The sequence below is a fragment of the Eumetopias jubatus genome, unplaced genomic scaffold, assembly GCF_037043125.1.
Source record: "Eumetopias jubatus isolate StellerSeaLion01/CBP00866 unplaced genomic scaffold, mEumJub1_p1.0 scaffold_13, whole genome shotgun sequence".
Lineage (NCBI taxonomy): Eukaryota > Metazoa > Chordata > Mammalia > Carnivora > Otariidae > Eumetopias > Eumetopias jubatus.
Window position 1 is genome coordinate 83762912 of NW_028274819.1, and position 19069 is coordinate 83781980.

Here is a 19069-nt window from a genome sequence, read left to right on the forward strand (position 1 = left end):
AGATAGAACACTGTGAAAGCCCTCAAACAGGAGCACTGCCTGAGATATTATAAGTGAAAAAGACAAATCCTTACTCAGAATGGGCCACTTCCACTCAAGATGCATTTCTGCCTTTTCTAAGTTAGAAGGGGTTCAATATGATCAACTTGTCACTGAGTGGCTGACTGGTCCCTTCAAGTAATGGTGCAGTATTGGGGATTCTGCTGGTCTCTCCTCTCTCCAAGTATAGCAGTGACAGCAGATAAATCTGCTTGAGCAAGTCGAAGCCCAATATTCTGCATAACCTACACCTCTCCCATCCCTGCTACTCCACTCACGCACTGACTGATGACCAGGCTGGCCAATAATAGGGACTATCTGATGTCAAATGGAGATATCACTCTGTCTGCTTATTGTTTTATCCTCTTCTGTAGTGAATGCCCCTTGGTGGATGTTAATGTTTACTCCATACTGTCTACTGTAGGTCCATCCACATGATTCTTTCCCAGACCTCCTTGTTCTGATCTTACAGTGTTTCCTTTTCCTGGGCCCTGAGCAACCAGCCAAGCTACTTACCACTGACCGTGAAACCATATATATTCCCTGGGTTCTCTCCTTCCCACACAAGGTAGATGACCAGGTGCGTCATTTAAAACTTTTCCTAGTGTTAGGCTTTTCCATCACCACTGTTTTTCAAGGACAACCTGGTGTTGTCTTAGAGTGCACTATGGTCCTTTTTTTTATCTTGCACCTACCCAAACGTCTGTGAACAATTTTGACTTTTTCAGACTCCACCAGCTGGTCATACAAGACTGTCCACAGGTGTGATTTGAAGGTGAGCTACAGATACAACATTGGAGGATGATATGGGGTTTCACCTGCTTATGTGGCTCCCTTTTACTCTCTAACCCTGCTCTCACCTGATCGTGTACCATATTGTACCATATTATAATTCATATTACAGTGGATTGCTGTTGGTCCTGCCTGACCTTATGACTTGGTAGGTCTAATGAAATCTAATCCATGTTGGGTGGTCCTGGCCACATGCTCAACCATTATCCCACAATTAGACCCCATCTCTACCAGGGTACAGTAGCAAGCCAAGATAAGAGCTCTTTTTCAAATGTGCATATAATTCTTTGCTTCAGATGGTATACTCTTGATCCCAAACCCTTGGTGTCTTCTTCATGATGTTCCTATTGGGGCTTGCCATAAGCCACCTGAAGCCTTTCTTCGGACCACACTCAGTATTGAGAAGGAACAGGATTTCCATGTGTGGAGTTGCTGCCTGAAGAGCCTGAGGAAGCCTAACAGGTGTTATGTTTATTATGTTTCTTCTTGGTGCTGGGAAGTACTGTTGTAATAAGTTGTTCTTAATTTTGGAGATGATGCTTGGGTACATCCTAGACCCCTAGATCTCTAAACAACCCTAAGTGTTATGCACTACCCCTTCTCACCAGTGCATTTCTTATTATTTTAATAAATTAAATGTCCTCTGAATGTTCTTCAAACATAGTCAGCTGGTGGGATTTTGAACTCTTTGGTTATCTACTTTTATTCCCACTTCTCTGAGCCTTCACTTTTTCTGCCACATGGTTAGAAGTTCTGGCACTTCTATTTCTCTTAATGTGGACCACCACTCTTCCCAAACTTCTAGTCTATTTATCAGCATAAGAGCATGATGGGGCCTATGCCTTGATATGAAATTCTGTACCAGAGGAATTTACTCCTGTATCAGTATGTTCTTCCTTACTAACTTTGTATGTAATCCCTCTTGATCCAATCCACTGATTCAATCTCATGACTTCCAGAACCTGCAATACACATTGAGTACAACTATGTCAGCATATACTCCTTTTCTTTCTTTAGCCAGCCCAACGCTTCCACATCATGACTGGACCCTAATTATTGGTATGATGATCAGGAGGATGTGTTAGAGTTGTTGCCTTACAAGGCAGCAGGCTTTACACTGTCTTCAAGTGCTAGCCTTCTGCCAGGAGGACTGGGTGACTTCTGCAGATCCAGAAGGCTCAAAGAAACCTGAAATTCGATACAGTGTGGGGCAGAGCAAGATAGGGGAGGAGTAGGAGACCTGGATTTCGTCTGGTCTCAGGAATTCAGCTGAATAGGGATCAAACCATTCTGAACACCTACGAACTCAACAGGAGATCAAAGAAGAGAGTAGCAACAACTCTCTGAACAGAGAAGCGACCACTTACTGGAAGGTAGGACGTGCGGAGAAGTGAATCCAAGGCGATATTTGGGAGGAGAGATGGCGGCGGAGGGGGCCTCCATCAGCCGCTTCTGGCAAGTGATAGAGCCGCAAAGCATAAAATCAGAACTTTTAGAATTTGGCTCCACTGAGGGACATCGCTCCAGTGGCTAAGCGGGAGGTGGAACCCTCGCGGGACAGTGTGGTCTCAGGACCCTCGGGGTCACAGAAAGACCGGGGGTGCCTGAGTGCAGCAGAGCTCCCAGGTATCAGAGCAGTGAAGCCAGCGGCGGAGATGGAGCTGAGGCACGGGCTCTCAGCTCGGGGTTGCCAAAACTGTGATCTGCGGCCCAGTCGGGCCACTGCTCCTCAGCAGGGACCCAACAAGCAGCAGAGCCGGGGAGATTCCCCTTCCTCCCCCGGGAGGAGCGGTGCAGGAGCATACCACAGGGATCTGCTGGGTTTGGAGACTCCACACGGGGTTGGGTGCCAGAGATAGAAACGGTCAGTCACAGGCCGGGTGAGCACAGAGTGCAGGCGAGACCGGGGAGACGGGAGTGATTGACTGCTTTTCTCTGGGGGCGCATTGAGGAGCGGGGCCCCGAGTTCTCGGCTCCTCCAGCGTGGAGATTGGGAGGACATCATTTTCACTCTCATCCTCCAAAGCTGTACGGAAAGCTTGCAGGGAACAAAAGCTCTCAAGAGCAAACCCGAGCAGATTGCTTAGCCCGGACTCACAAGGGCGGAGCAATTCCGCCTCCAGCAAAGACATTTGGGAACCACAGCAACAGGCCCCTCCCCCAGAAGATCAGCAAAAACAGACAGCCAAGACCAAGTCTACCGATCAAGGAGAACAGGAGAATTCCAGCGCTAGGGGAATCCTGCACATAGAATTCATGGCTTTTACCATGATTCATTAGTTTTTCAAAGTTAATTTTCTTTAACTATCTTTTTTTTGGATTTTTCTTTTTCCCTTTTTCAACCAACATCTGATCGGTCCCATTTTAAAAAACATTTTTATTTTTCATTTTTAGATTCCTATTCTATCCCTTCATAGTAGTTACCCTTATTTTTGGCATATATATATATATATATATATAAGTTGTTTTCTCTTTAATATTTTGAGATACAGTTTCTTCTAACAGATGAAAATATACCCGAAATCTCTAGGGTATGGCTTTGTTCTAGTCTCCTGCTTGATCACACTCTCTCCCTTCTTTTTTTATAGTCTTCTTTTTTTTTCAAACAAATTCTTATCAATTCCTTTTATAAAATCTTTTATACTATGCATCTTTACAGTCATCTTCCATCCCTTCATTGTATCAACCCTTATTTGTACATATATAAGTTTTTCTTTCTTTAAAATTTTAGGAGACACTATCTTCTAACAGACCAAAACACACCCAAAATCTAGAGTGCGGCACTTATCTATGCACTAGCCTGATCATATTTGATCATAATCTGTTCTTTTTTTGTTTTCTTCTGTTTTTGTTTGTTTTTATCTTTTACTTTTTTTTTCTCTTTCTTTTTTCATTCTTTCCCTTTCTTTTTCCCTGGTTTCAGGTCTTTTCTGATTTGTTTAGAGTAATTTTTTGGGGACGTTGTTAACCTGTTAGCATTTTGTTCTCTCATTCATCTATTCTCCTCTGGACAAAATGACAAGACGAAAGAAATCACCTCAGCAAAAAGAACAAGAGGTAGTACCGTCTGCCAGGCACCTACTCAATACAGACATTAGTAAAATATCGGACCTAGAGTTCAGAATCCTGATTTTAAAGATACTAGCTGGGTTTGAAAAAAGCATGGAAGTTATTAGAGAAACGCTTTCTGGAGAAATAAAAGAACTGAAAACTAACCAAGTCGAAATCAAAAAGGCTTATAATGAGGTGCAATAAAAAATGGGGGCACTAACTGCTAGGATAAATGAGGCAAAAGAGAGAATCAGCGATATAGAAGACCAAATGATGGAAAATAAAGATGCTGAGAAAAAGAGAAACAACTACAGGATCACTAGGGCAGAAGTGGAGAGATAAGCGATACCATAAGATGAAACAACATTAGAATAATTGGGATCCCAGAAGAAGAAGAAAGAGAGAGAGGGGCAGAAGGTATATTGCAGCGAATTATAGCAGAGAACTTCCCTAATGTGGGGAAGGAAACAGGCATCAAAATCCAGGAAGCACAGAGAACCCCTCTCAAAATCAATAAAAATAGGTCAACACCCCGACATCTAATAGTAAAAGTTACGAGTCTCAGAGAAAAAGAGAAAATCTTGAAAGCAGCTCGGGAGAAGAGATCTGTAAACTATAAAGGTAGAAACATTAGATTGGCAACAGACCTATCCACAGAGACCTGGCAGGCCAGAAAGGACTGGCAAGATATCTTCAGAGCACTAAACGAGAAAAATATGCAGCCAAGAATACTATATCCAGCTAGGCTCTCATTGGAAATTGAAGGAGAAATAAAAAGCTTCCAGGACAAACAAAAACAAAAAGAATTTGCAAACACGAAACCAGCCCTCCAAGAAATAATGAAAAGGGTCCTCTAAACAAAGAGAGAGCCTAAAAGCAGCAGAGACCAGAAAGGAACACAGACGATATACAGTCACAGTCACCTTACAGGAAATACAATGGCACTAAATTCATATCTTTCAATAGTTACCCTGAATGTAAATGGACTAAATGCCCCAATCAAAAGACACAAGCTATCAGATTGGATTAAAAAACAAGACCCATCAATATGCTGCTTGCAAGAGACTAATTTTAGACCCAAAGACACCCCCACATTGAAAGTGAAGGGGTGGAATACCATTTAGCATGCTAATGGACAACAAAAGAAAGCTGGGGTGGCATCCTTATATCAGACAAACTAGATTTTAAACAAAGACTGTAAAAGAAATGATGAAGGACACTATATCCTACTTAGAGGGTCTATCCAACAAGAAGATCTAACAATTGTAAATATCTATGCCCCTAACATGGGAGTAGCCAATTATATAAGGCAATTAATAACAAAAGCAAAGAAACACATCAACAACAATACAATAATAGTGGGGGACTTTAACACCCCCCTCACTGAAATGGAGAGATCATCAAAGCAAAAGATCAACAAGGAGATAAAGACTTTAAATGACACACTAGACCAAATGGACTTCACAGACATATTCAGAACATTCCATCCCAAAGCAACGGAATACACATTCTTCTCTAGTGTCCATGGAACATTCTCCAGAACAGACCACATCCTAGGTCAGAAATCAGGTCTCACCCAGTACCAAACAATTGGGATCATCCCCTGCATATTTTCAGACCACAATGCTTTGAAACTAGAACTCAATCACAAGAGGAAGTCGGAAAGAACTCAAATACATGGAGGCTAAAGAGTATCCTACTAAAGAATGAATGGGTCAACCAGGAAATTAAAGAAAAATTTTAAAAAGTCATGGAAACCAATGCAAATGAAAACACAATTGTTCAAAATCTTTGGAATACAGCAAAGGCAGTCTTAAGAGGAAAGTAGATAGCAATACAAGACTTTCTCAAGAAACAAGAAAGGTCTCAAATACACAACCTAACCCTACACCTAAAGGAGCTAGAGAAAAAAACAGCAAATAAAGCCTAAACGCAGCAGGAGAAGAGAAATCATAAAGATCAGAGCAGAAATCAATGAAATAGGAACCAAAAGAACAGTAGAACAGATCAACAAAACTAGGAGCTGGTTCTTTGAAAGAATTAACAAGATTGATAAACCCCTGGCCAGACTTATCCAGAAGAAAAGAGAAATGACCCAAATCAACAAAATCATGAATGAAAGAGGAGAGATCACAACCAACACCAAAGAAATACAAACAATTATAAGAACATATTATGAGCAACTCTATGCCAGCAAATTAGATAACCTGGAAGAAATGGATGCATTCCTAGCGATGTATCAACTACCAAAATTGAACCAGGAAGAAATAGAAAACCTGAACAGACCTATAACCATTAAGGAAATTGAAGCAGTCATCAAAAATCTCCCAACAATAAAAGCCCAGGGCCAGATGGCTTCCCAGGGGAATTCTACCAAACATTTAAAGAAGAATTAATACCTATTCTCCTGAAACTGTTCCAAAAAATAGATATGGAAGGAAAACTTCCAAACTCATTTTATGAGGCCAGCATTACCTTGATCCCAAAACCAGACAAAAAATCCCATCAAAAAGGAGAATTACAGACCAATATCCTTGATGAACATGGATGCAAAAAATTCTCATCAAAATACTAGCCAATAGGATCCAACAGTACATTAAAATGATTGTTCACCACGACCAAGTGGGATTTATCCCTGGGCTGCAAGGTTGGTTCAACATCTGCAAATCAATCAACGTGATACAGTACATTAACAAAAGAAACAACAAGAATCATATGATCCTCTCAATAGATGCAGAAAAGCATTTGACAAAGTACAGCATTCTTTCTTGATCAAAACTCTTCAGAGGGGCGCCTGGGTGGCTCAGTTGGGCGCCTCGGTGGCTCAGTTGGTTAAGCGACTGCCTTCAGCTCAGGTCATGATCCTGGAGTCCTGGGATCGAGTCCCACATCGGGCTCCCTGCTCGGCAGGGAGTCTGCTTCTCCCTCTGACCCTTTTCCCTCTCGGGCTCTCTATCTCTCATTCTCTCTCTCTCTCAAATAAATAAATAAAATGTAAAAAAAAAAATAACTCTTCAGAGTATAGGGATAGAGGGTACCTACCTCAATATCATAAAAGCCATCTATGAAAAATCTACAGCAAATATCATTCTCCATATTGGAAAAGCTGAGAGTTTTCCCCCTAAGATCAGGAACATGGCAGGGATGTCCACTATCACCACTGCTATTCAACATAGTATTAGAAGTCCTAGCCACAGCAATTAGACAACAAAAAGAAATCAAAGCCATCCAAATCGGCAAAGAGGAAGTCAACCACTCACTCTTTGCATGATACTCTATGATACTTTATGTGGAAAACCCAAAAGACTCCACCCCAAAACTGCTAGAACTCATAAAGGAATTCAGTAACGTGGCAGGATATAAAATCAATGCACAGTAATCAGTGGCATTCCTATACACCAGCAACAGGACAGAAGAGAGACAAATTAAGGAGTAGATCCCATTTGCAATTGCACCCAAAACCATAAGATACCTAGGAATAAATTTCACCAAAGAAGCAAAGGATTTGTACTCAGAACTATAAAATACCCATGAAAGAAATTGAGGAAGACACAAAGAAATGGAAAAACGTTCCATGCTCATGGATTAGAAGAACAAACATTGTGAAGATGTCAATGCTACCTAGAGCAATCTACACATTCAGTGCCATCCCCATCAAAATACCATCCACTTTTTTCAAAGAAATGGAACAAATAATCCTAAAATTTGTATGGAAACAGAAGAGACCCCGAATAGCCAGAGGAATGTTGAAAAAGAAAAGCAAAGCTGGCGGCATCACAATTCCAGCCTTCCAGCACTATTACAAAGTTGTCATCATCAAGACAGTATGGTACTGGCACAAAAGCAGATACATCGATCAATGGAACAGAATAGAGAGCCCAGAAATGGACCCACAACTCCCTGGTCAACTAACCTTCGACAAAGCAGGAAAGAATGTCCAATGGAAAAAAGACAGTCTCTTCATCTAATGGTGTTGGGAAAATTGGACAGCCACATGCAGAATGAAACTGGACCATTTCCTTACACCACACACAAAAATAGACTCCAAATGGTTGAAAGACCTAAACGTGAGACAGGAGTCCATCAACATCCTAAAGGAGAACACAGGCAGCAACCTCTTCGACCTCAGCCGCAGCAACTTCTTCCTAGAAACATCGCCAAAGGCAAGGGAAGCAAGGGCAAAAATGAACTATTGGGACCTCATCAAGATAAAAAGCTTTTGCACAGTGAAAGAAACAGTCCACAAAACCAAAAGAGAACCAACAGAATGGGAGAAAATATTTGCAAATGACATATCAGATAAAGGGCTAGTATCCAAAATCTATAAAGAACTTATCAAACTCAACACCCAAAGAACATATAATCCAATCAAGAAATGGGCAGATGACATGAACAGATATATTCCCAAAGAAGACATCCAAATGGCCAACAGATACATGAAAAAGTGCTCAACATTGCTCGGCATCAGGGAAATCCAAATCAAAACCTCAATGAGATACCACCTCACAGTCAGAATGGCTAAAATTAAGAAGTCAGGAAATGACAGATGTTGGCGGGGATGCGGAGAAAGGGCAACCCTCCTACACTGTTGGTGGGAATGCAAGCTGGTGCAGCCCCCTGGAAAACAGTATGGAAGTTTCTCAAACAGTTGAAAATAGAGCTACCATACGATCCAGCAATTGCACTCCTGGGTATTTACCACAAAGATACAAATATAGGGATCCAAAGGGGTACGTGCACCCCAATGTTTATCGCAGCACTGTCCACAATAGCCAAACTGTGGAAAGAGCCAAGATGTCCATCGACAGATGAATGGATAAAGAAGAAGTGGTATATATATATACACACACACACACACACACACACACACACACACACACACACACAATGGAATATTATGCAGCCATCAAAAGGAATGAGATCTTGCCATTTGCAACGACGTGGATGGAACTGGAGAGTGTTATGCTGAGTGAAATAAGTCAATCAGAGAAAGACATGTATCATATGACCTCACTGATATGAGGAATTCTTAATCTCAGGAAACAAACTGAGGGTTGCTGGAGTGGTGAGGGTTTGGGAGGGATGGGGCGGCTGGATGATAGACATTGGGGAGGGTATGTGCTATGGTGAGCACTGTGAATTGTGCAAGACTGTTGAATCACAGATCTGTACCTCTGAAACAAATAATGCAATATATGTTAAGAAAAAAAAAGAAGAAGGAGATAGCAGGAGGGGAAGAATGAAGGGGAGTAAATCGGAAGGGGAGACGAACCATGAGGATGATGGACTCTGAAAAATAAACTGAGGGTTCTAGAGGGGAGAGGGGTGGGGGGATGGGTTAGCCTGGTGATGGGTATTAAAGAGGGCACGTTCTGCATGGAGCACTGGGTGTTATGCCCAAACAATGAATCATGGAACACGGCATCAAAAACTAATGATGTAATGTATGGTGATTAACATAACAATAAAAAAAGAAAAAATAAAGAAACCTGAAGTCAATATTTCAAGAGCATGCCTTAAATATCCCTATTCCCAATTTCAGGGCCCTGTGCCTTTCTAATCAGGGAGAAGTCCTATCATGCCAAGACATCCTGAACATGGTAAAAAGTTGAGAATTCCAGGGTTGAGAATTCCAACTTCTCGGGGAACTCTGTTCCTCATAAAAAGTCTGGGTCTGATTTTCAGCTTTTTCTGCCCTCTGGCTGCAGAGGAAAGAAGTGTCTGTATATGGTGCCAAGGAGGCACTCTGGCTTTCACATGTGTCCTTCTACTGGTGGTTAATTACCACCTGCCTTTTATTGTCTTCCTCCAATGCACTGAATGATCCAACAAAGGCCATCAAATTCCCTAGTCCATAATCATTATTATTCCCTCAAATGTCTACATTACCTGATACTGCTATTTCTAGTGTGTACAAATGCCCTCACAAATGTATTTTCTTCCACCAATATCCCAGCCCAGATCATCATCAGTGAGAGTTTTAACATTTCACCTTAAAGTGGGCCCTCGCTGCCAGCCCCCAGTGGATGATGCATCTCCAAAATCCCATTTTAGAGTCTGCATCCTAAGATCACATCCTGTACCAACTGATGTGGGTTGAGTTCCCAGGGAAACAGACTCCAAGATTCTGAGATTTGCATACAGAAAGTTTATTGAAAGATGTTCTTGGAACAACGCCCATAAGAGATAAGAGAAATTTTTTTGGCACAAGCAGTTAAACTGATGCAACTGCAAGAGAGAGTTTAGCAGCCTATCCTACCAGGAGTTGTGGAGCTGAGATGCCCTTTGGAGTTGTCCCCACAGAAGCCAGAAAGATCTTTGTGGGGTTTTTTTTCTGGTTTTTTGGTTTTGTTTTATATTTTATTTAATTTATTAACATATAATGTATTATTGGTTTCAGAGATACAGGTCTGATTCATCAGTATTATATAATAGTCAGTGCTCATTATATCACATGCCCTCCTTAATGTCCATCATCCAGTTAGTTACCCCATCCCTCCACCCCGCTCCCCTCCAGCAACCCTCAGTTTGTTTCCTATGATTAAGAGTCTCCTATGGGGGGGCTCCTGGGTGGCTCAGTCATTAAGCATCTGCCTTCGGCTCAGGGTGTGATCCCAGGATCCTGGGATCGAGCCCCACATTGGGCTCCCTGCTCCACAGGAAGCCTGCTTCTCCCTCTCTCACTCCCCCTGCTTGTGTTCCCTCTCTTGCTGTGTCTCTCTGATGAATAAATAAATAAAATCTTTAAAAAAAAAAAAAGAGTCTCTATGGTTTTTGTAATGTTGAATTCACAAATCTCTGAATGCAACTATCCCCAGAGAAGGGGATAATTTTGGGTGGGCCACCTTCCTTCAAGAGAGGGTCATTGCTGGAAAGGGTCAATGAAATGTCAACCAACATTTCTGCAGGGGGAGTCAGTCTTGAAGGCAGCCAGGCAGTTCAACACAACATCCCCTCCTGGAAGTACAATGACCAGAATGCTTTGTGCCCATCCTCTCATGACAGGGAACCATAGGCAAATGAAAATGCCTGAGCTTTTGAGTCAGACACGTATGAGTCCCTGCCCAGGATATTCAACAACAACAAAAATCTCAAATAGGGCTAATCACATCCATGACTCAGAGTTGTTGGAAAGATTCAATATATACAAAATTTATTAATAACCTGTTCTAAGAAAGGCACAGATCAACTTCTTTCTTTCATGGAGATTTGAGCACAGTGAAAGGATAGGAAATTCTCATAGACTGTGGTGATAGAAAAACACAGAGAAGGGACCCTGAGCCGGACCAGAGGGCCTATGGAAGTTTTCCCAAAAGAACGCTGGGAAAATGTCTGCAGAGTGTCTGGACTCATTAGATTCTCAATAAATGAAACTTGTGCTGCTGTTCCTGTAGGTTTGCCTGTCTCCTGGGGTGTTAAACATGGCTCCTTGTGCAGCAGGCCTCCTGGCAGCGAGTGAAACACACCATGGGTGACTGGTCTTGCTTTCTCAAATACAGTATCTGCCTAGAGACATGGTCTGAAACAGATGGCACTCAGGGGCTCTGTAGACAGCTCACGAAGGCACGTTTCCCGGAAGCATGTCAGTGTTGCAGCTCCATGCCTCCAGGATCTGGGTCTGAGCCCCCTCCTTTTCTACCGCAGCTGCCAGGGACAGAGGGAGTGAGCATGGCTGTGCGGAGGGAGCCACAGCAGCCCTGAGGGAGGCCTCAATACCCAGAAGGGAGAGATGATTGGAACTAGACCTTTGTTGGGCATAGGTAAGCTAATAATGTGTCTGCAAAGTGTTTTTGACAGCAAAGTGTTATGAAAAGAGAGACATTCAGCCCCTCCAGTCATCAGGGAAGCCAGAAAGCCCTCAGGAGTTGAGCCCCCACCCCAGAGCTCCCCTGAACTGAGGGACATGTCTGAGGGGCCCAAGCAGACTGCCGGGAGCCTGATGCAAGCAGCCATGGAAGAGCCGGTGGGAAGAAGGGGCACCCAGGAGAAGGAGCTGTGTAACCTTGCAGATGCAGTCCCAAGGAACGAGTCTGATGTTCCTTCCCAGGACTACCACCTATTTCCAGCACACACTTCTTCTACTTGGGTCTTAGAGAGCCACTCACTCAGCCGCTGAGTTTGGAGAAGGCATAGAGGCACCTAGAGAGGGTGGCAGGAAGTATCTTGTCCCTAAGGGCCCTTGGCAGCATGGTAAAATGGGAATGTTTGTCCTTGACACTTCTGTGGGTCCCTCTGGCCCCTCAGGCCGCCCTCTTACCTCTCCCAGCTCCCCCCAGGCTGCCCTGAGTTCCTACAGGACATGCAGGCCCCAGCCTTGCCAGGTAAAGACTGTTACAGACGTTGCCCTGCAGATATCTCAGTCCTTGTATGCCAAATACCGCCCAATATTAAATTCAGCAACCTTCTCACATAACGTCTGTCTCTGTCACATTGGCCCTCACTCTCTCCTACATATACCCTGCGCCTTCTGTGTCCTCACTCATCTCTTGGCCTAGAAAGCCCCTCTCCTTTGTGTCTTCCAGTGTGTCCAGTTCTTCAAAGTTCACCCTATCACCCATATGCTCTAGTCAGGTTTCCCAATCAGCAGATAAAAAAACAAACCATCTTCCCTCCTTTGACAATCCAGTGTGCAATAATTATAACACCTACTCATCATATCCCAGCCAAGGTCCAGGATGGTGGTGTTTATATGTACTGTAACTCTGGCTAATTCACAGGTCCTTTGGTAGCAGGAGCCTCGCCTACATTTCCGTTCTGGTTACCTGAACCTTAGTAGGTGTTTGGAGAAAGGATGGGCATTGGCTTCTGCTTCCCAAAGATCTCTTAAAGATTAAAAAGGAAAAAAAAAATTATACCCAAAGTGAAGATTGAAACTAGCAGAAAATTTAAAGCTTGTTTTTCAGAGAACTGTTTCTCCCTAGTCACCTATCTTTTCAGACCCCACTAACAAATACACTAGCTGTCTCCAAAGGAGCCAGGACTGAAGGTCAATGATATGGTCCCAGCCTGTGAACAAGCAAGGTCCTGAATTCCTTATGCAAGGTATTGTTATATAGCCCAAGAACTCATCTGATTTATGCAGCTCTCAGAGCATGCCCATAGCTCCTTTTCCTTATCCTATGATTATAAAAAACATGTTCTCTCCCATTTCAGGGAGGCAGAAGAGGGGAAACTTGCTCTCCTGTCTCCTTGTTTGGTTGCCTCTCAAATAAACCCTTTCCTTGCTGCATACCTGATGTCTCCGTAATTGACTTTGCTGCACATTGGGCAGAGAGACTTGGGTTCAGTTACAAAAGGAATCTATTTCTTGATAGTTAATGTTTGTATTAGTGATCTAAATGAAGTGAATTTTAACTAAGTTAATGGAGTCATCAAGTTGGCATGCCAATGGAAGCCATAGAATTCAGAAGGTCATGGATGCATAAAAATTAACAAAAATAATTTTACTTGTGGCAATGTTCTGCACTTAGCTCCAAGACCTCAACAACTATAGAAGCATGAGCTGGTTAACTCAATGTAAAGTATGAATGTAGGGGTTGTACTTGAGAGTAGGCTGACAATGGTTAACACTATGATGTACTTTCCAGAAATGAGCCTAAGTCTGTGTTGATAGAAAGTTCAGCTGTTATATCTAGGGCAGGTGGGCAGGGCAACCATCTACCCAATTCCAGGGCAAACATCCAGGATTGGGGCCCATTGCCCAGAGCACAACATGGCAAGGAGGAGTTAGCAAATGGTTTGCTTGCATGAGCATTATGCAGGATAACACAAACTTGAGGAGCTATGGATGAAGACCATGTCACATGAGGGACTGTGTCATAAGTGGAGGAGACCAGTAGCTTAGCCTGAGGAAGATGTGACTCAGAGGCATTCCAGCTGCGTGGGTATGCATCCCATATAGTCACATAGGACCCTGTGCTTGCTTTAATGCTCTGTTGTCACTAGCTTGAAATTCTTAATCATGTGTGAATGCAGTCCCCTATTTTCATTTTGAACTGGGCCCTGAAAATCTTATAGCCTGTCCATCCTGATCAGAAGCCTATAGTATGGAAGGTTGTTTTTGTTACTCTAAAGGGAGGAACTATGAGCATTTATCCATTTATCGCCTAATCAAGGATTTATTGAGATCATCTGAACTTAGCACTATGCCAGGGCAGATGAGGGATGAGAGACAGGTTCCTGAAACTTCATAAATGGAAGGATTGAGTGTGTATGCAGGTAGAAGTCAGGAACAAGAAAAGTTTCAGTGTTGTGTTCCTCCAGATGAAGACAACAAGGTAGATTTGCTTAATAAGTTAGAAAAGTTGTACACAAATATGAGAAACATCTCAGAGAAGAAGAGCAAAACCTGCTGGCAGCCTTCCACACCCTCCCCTCCACAGAGCCACATGGGCTTCCAAAGTGCCAAAGACATTTGCCAAACAATAAAAGATGAGTTGAAATATGATTGTGCCCCCACTTTAAGAAAGATTTTTTTTCTCCTGAAAGTGAAAAAATTCATCACTTTTTCTAGGCTAGGGGAAATTTGGAACAGGAATGGGTTTGAGAAAAGAGGCAGATTCAAAATTCCACTGCCAGGCCAAAACGCGAAGAGTTTAGAAGCCACGTTCCTGTCCTCACAACAAGAAAAAAAGCCAAACAAACACAAAACACCTCTTCTTAGAGGTATCAGAGAACTGAGGTCTCAGGCAAAAAGCTGACCTAATAACTGGAGAGAGAAGCAGATGCAGAGAACCACAGCTTACCAGGAGCGGAAGCCCAGGAGCAGAAACTCGCGCTGTAGCCAGCCTTGGTAGGAACATTTAACTATAATTGATGAATTGCCAGGGGCTTAGTGTGGACTAGCTTGAGAGTTAAAATACACCCAACTAATCTTTAACACAACGGCAAATGCAATTTGATGAAGTCAGGATAGTCTTTTCAGCAAATGGTAATAGAACAATTGGATGTCCACATATACAGCAAGGAATCTAGACACAGAACATAAAAAATTAACTCAAATGGATCAAAGACTTAATGTAAGATGCAGACCTATTAAACTTCTAGAAGATAACATAGGAGAAAATCTAGTCCACCTTGGTTTTGGTGGTGACTTATTACGTACAATACCAAAACCAAAATCCATGAAAGGAAAACTTAATAAGTTGAGATACCATTAAAACTAAAAACTCTTCTCTGTGAGAGACACTGCTAAGAAAGTGAGAAGACAAGCTACAGACTAGGAGACTGTATTTGAAAAACACATATCTGGATAAAGTACTGGTGTCCAAAATATGCAAGGAACTCCTAAAATTGAACAATGAAATAACAAACATTCCAATTTTAAAAAATGAGCAAAAGGTCTCACTAAATCTCACTAAAGAAGGTATACAGATGGGGGCGCCTGGGTGGCTCAGTTGGTTAAGCGTCTGCCTTCAGCACAGGTCATGATCCCAGGATCAAGCCTCACATCAGGCTCCTTGCTCAGCAGAGAGCCTGCTTCTCCCTCTGCCCCTCACCCCACTCATGTTTTTTTTCTCTCTCTCTGACTCTCTCTCTCTTTCTCAAATAAATAAATAAAAAAAATTTTTTTTTAAAAAGCAGATATACAGATGGCAAATGAAAATATGAAAAGATGCTAAACATCATGTCACTAGGGAATTGTAAATTGAAACAATAAGATAGATAACATGCCTATTAGAATGGCCAAAATCCAAAACACTGACAATACTAAATTCTGGAAAAGATGTGGAGCAACAGAAACTTTCATACATTGCTGGTAAGGATGAAAAATGGTACAGGGGTGCCTGAATATCTCAGTCAGTTGGGTGGCCAACTCGGTTTCAGCTCAGGTCATGATCTCAGGGCCTTGGGATCGAGCCCCACATCAGGCTCTGTGCTCTGCAGGGAGTCTGCTTGAGATTCTCTCTCCCTCTCCCTCTGCCCCTCCCCTTGTTCTCTCTCTCTCAAATAAATAAATAGATATTTTTGAAAAAATAAAAAATGGTACAGCCACTTTGAAATAGGCAGTTTATTATAAAACTAAATATACTCTTATCATATGATCGAGCAATAGTGCTCCTTTTTATTTACTCAAATGAGTTGAAAACTTATGCCTACAAAAAAACCTGCACGTGGAAGTGTATAACAGTTTTATTCATAATTGCCAAAACTTGGAATCAAACACCATGTCACTCAGTAGGTGAAGAGATAAACAAAGTGTTGCACATCAATACAAGAGAATATTATTCAGCAATAAAATGAAATCATCCATCAAGCCATGAAAAAATTGTAAGAAATTTAAATCCATATTGCTAAGTAAAAGATGCCAACTTGTAAATGCTACATATTGTATGATCCCAATTATATGACATTCTGGAAAAAAAAAAACTGTAAGGACAGTAAAAAAAATCAGTGGTTGCCAAGGGCTCGGGGTGAGAGAAGGAGGCAGAACACAAGGGATTTTAAGGCAGTGAAACTACTCTGTTCAATACTAAACTTATGGATACATGATATTATATTTGTCAGAACACATAGAACTACACACCAAAAGAGTAAATTCTAATACCAACTATGAACTTAAGTTAACAATAATGGATTAATATTGATATATCAATATAACAAATGTACCACCCTGATGAGAGATGTTAAAAATGGAGGGTACTGTGGGAGGGATAGTGTGGATGTACATGGGAACTCTCTGTACTTTCTGCTCAATTTTTCTGTAAACATAAAACTGCTCTAAAAATTAAGTCTATTCACGAAGATCAAAAGGAAACAAAATTTTAAAATCTCTGTAGTCAAACTTCCAGATAGGATAGTGTCAGTGTGATTCAAAACATTAGCTAAAAAAAAATTTTTTTGTATATATATTTTTTAATTTTTTAATTCAAGTATAATTAACATACAGTGTTACATTAGCTTCAGGAATGATTCAGTAAGTGAATTCTGAATCCCCTTTATCTATTTTCACCCCTTTCCCCACCAACCTTCCCTCTGGAAACCACCAGTTTCTTCTCCATATTTGAGTTTGGGGTATTTTGGCTCTTATTTTTTCTTTATTTTGTTTCTTAAATTCCACATATGAGTGAAATCATATGGTATTAGTCTTTCTCTTGCTGACTTATTTCACTTAGCATTATAACCTCTAGGTCTATCCATGTTGTTGCAAATGGCAAGATTTCATTCTTTTTTTTTTAAGATTGTATTTATTCATTTGAGAGGGAGAGAGACAGAGAGAGCACAAGCAGGGGGAAAGGCAGAGGGAGAGGGAGAAGCAGACTCCCTGCTGAGCCAGGACTCCAACGTGGGGCTCCATCCCAGGACCTGGAGATCATGACCTGAGCCGAAGGCAGACGCTTAACCGACTGAGCCACCCAGGCGACCCACGATTTCATTCTTTTTTATGGCTGAATAAAATATTGAAAAAGAAGAACAAAACAAGGTATCACAATCCCAGATTTCAAGATATATTGCAAAGCTAGTAATGAAAACAATATGGGACCAGCACAAAAATAGACACACAGATTGATAGAACAGAATGGAGAGTCCAGAAATAAGCCCACACTTTTATGATCAATTAATCTATGACAAAGGAAGCAAGAATATACAATGGGGAAAGACATTTTCTTCATCAAATTATGATCAGAAAACTGGATAAATACATGCAAAAGAATGAAAGTGGACTACTTTCTTACACCATACACACACCCACCCACCCACACACACACACACACACACACACACACAAAACCCTCAAAATGGATTAAAGATGTAAATGTGAGATCTGAAACTATAAAATTCCTAGAAGAAAATATAGATAGAAATTCCTTTGACACTGGACATGGAAACATTTTTCTAGATATGTCTCCTGAGGCAAGAGAAACAAAAGCAAAATTAAACTACTGGGACTACACCAAAATAAAAAAGTTTTGCACAGCAAAGGAAAACATCAATAAAACAAAAAAGCAACCCAAAGAATAGGAACATTAAAAATAGCATGGAGGATATTAGGAGAAGGAAGGGAAAAATGAAGGCGGGGAAATCGGAGGGAGAGATGAACCATGAAAGACCATGGACTCCAAGAAACAAACTGAGGGTTTTAGAGGGGAAGGGAGCAGGGGGATGGGTAGCCTGGTAATGGGTTTTAAGGAGGGCATGTACTGCAGGGAACACTGGGTGTTATACACAAACAATGAATTATGGAACACTACATAAAAAACTAATGATGTACTGTATGGTGACTAATGTAACATAATAAAAAAATCAAAAAAAAGAAAGAAAATGTATTTAAGTTATATGCTCACTGAAATAACATGTATTTATCTTAAATAAAATTAGAAAAAAACAAATGGGAAAATGAAATATCTAATAAAGGGGTTAATATCCAAAATATATAAAGAACTTAACTCACACCAAAAAAAATTTACATCATTTCTTAATAAAAATTTTTAACAAGCATTTGATGAGCTTTATTCATAATGGAAAATATCTTAACAAATTAGGAATAGAAAGAAACATTATTAATCTTATAAATTGTATCTATAATGTTGAATCATATGAAATTGCCATTTTTGTAAATCTCACCCCCCAAACAAATATATTTACAGTGAATTATTAAAAGAACAAGAAAAGGATGCCTACTTTGATTGCTGCTATTCAATATTGTACCAGTGTCTTAGACAAGAAAAAGAAATAAAATACATGAATATTGGAAAGAGGGAAATAAACTGGACCTATAAGAAACAAGATTGTGAAAATAGGACCATAATTCATGTAGAAAGTTTTAGAAATAACACAGAGTTTTGTTGTAAACACACACACACACACACACACACAAACACACACACACACTCCCTTTTCTAACATAGATCCTGCATAATAGACACTCAATATGAGTTAGCTGGGTTGTTTTTGTAGACTGCCCACCTATGTCATCTCTGAGAGGGCAGCATATAGTCTATGATTCAGGCTGGCCAATGTCCAAGTTGCCAGGGATGTATCAAATTCAGGCTGCCACTCCTCCATCCCCACCCTAATAAAAGGTGGAGAATTTTGTGTGGCTGATATGATGAGAGATGTCAAACAGTCAGGGACTAAATGGTACATGAGCACGGTGGTAGCCTTCACTCTGTGAAACTCCACTTGCAAGTTTGCTTGTCTGTCTCACCTGCAGGATTATGAATTCATTTTGAGGACAATATCTGTT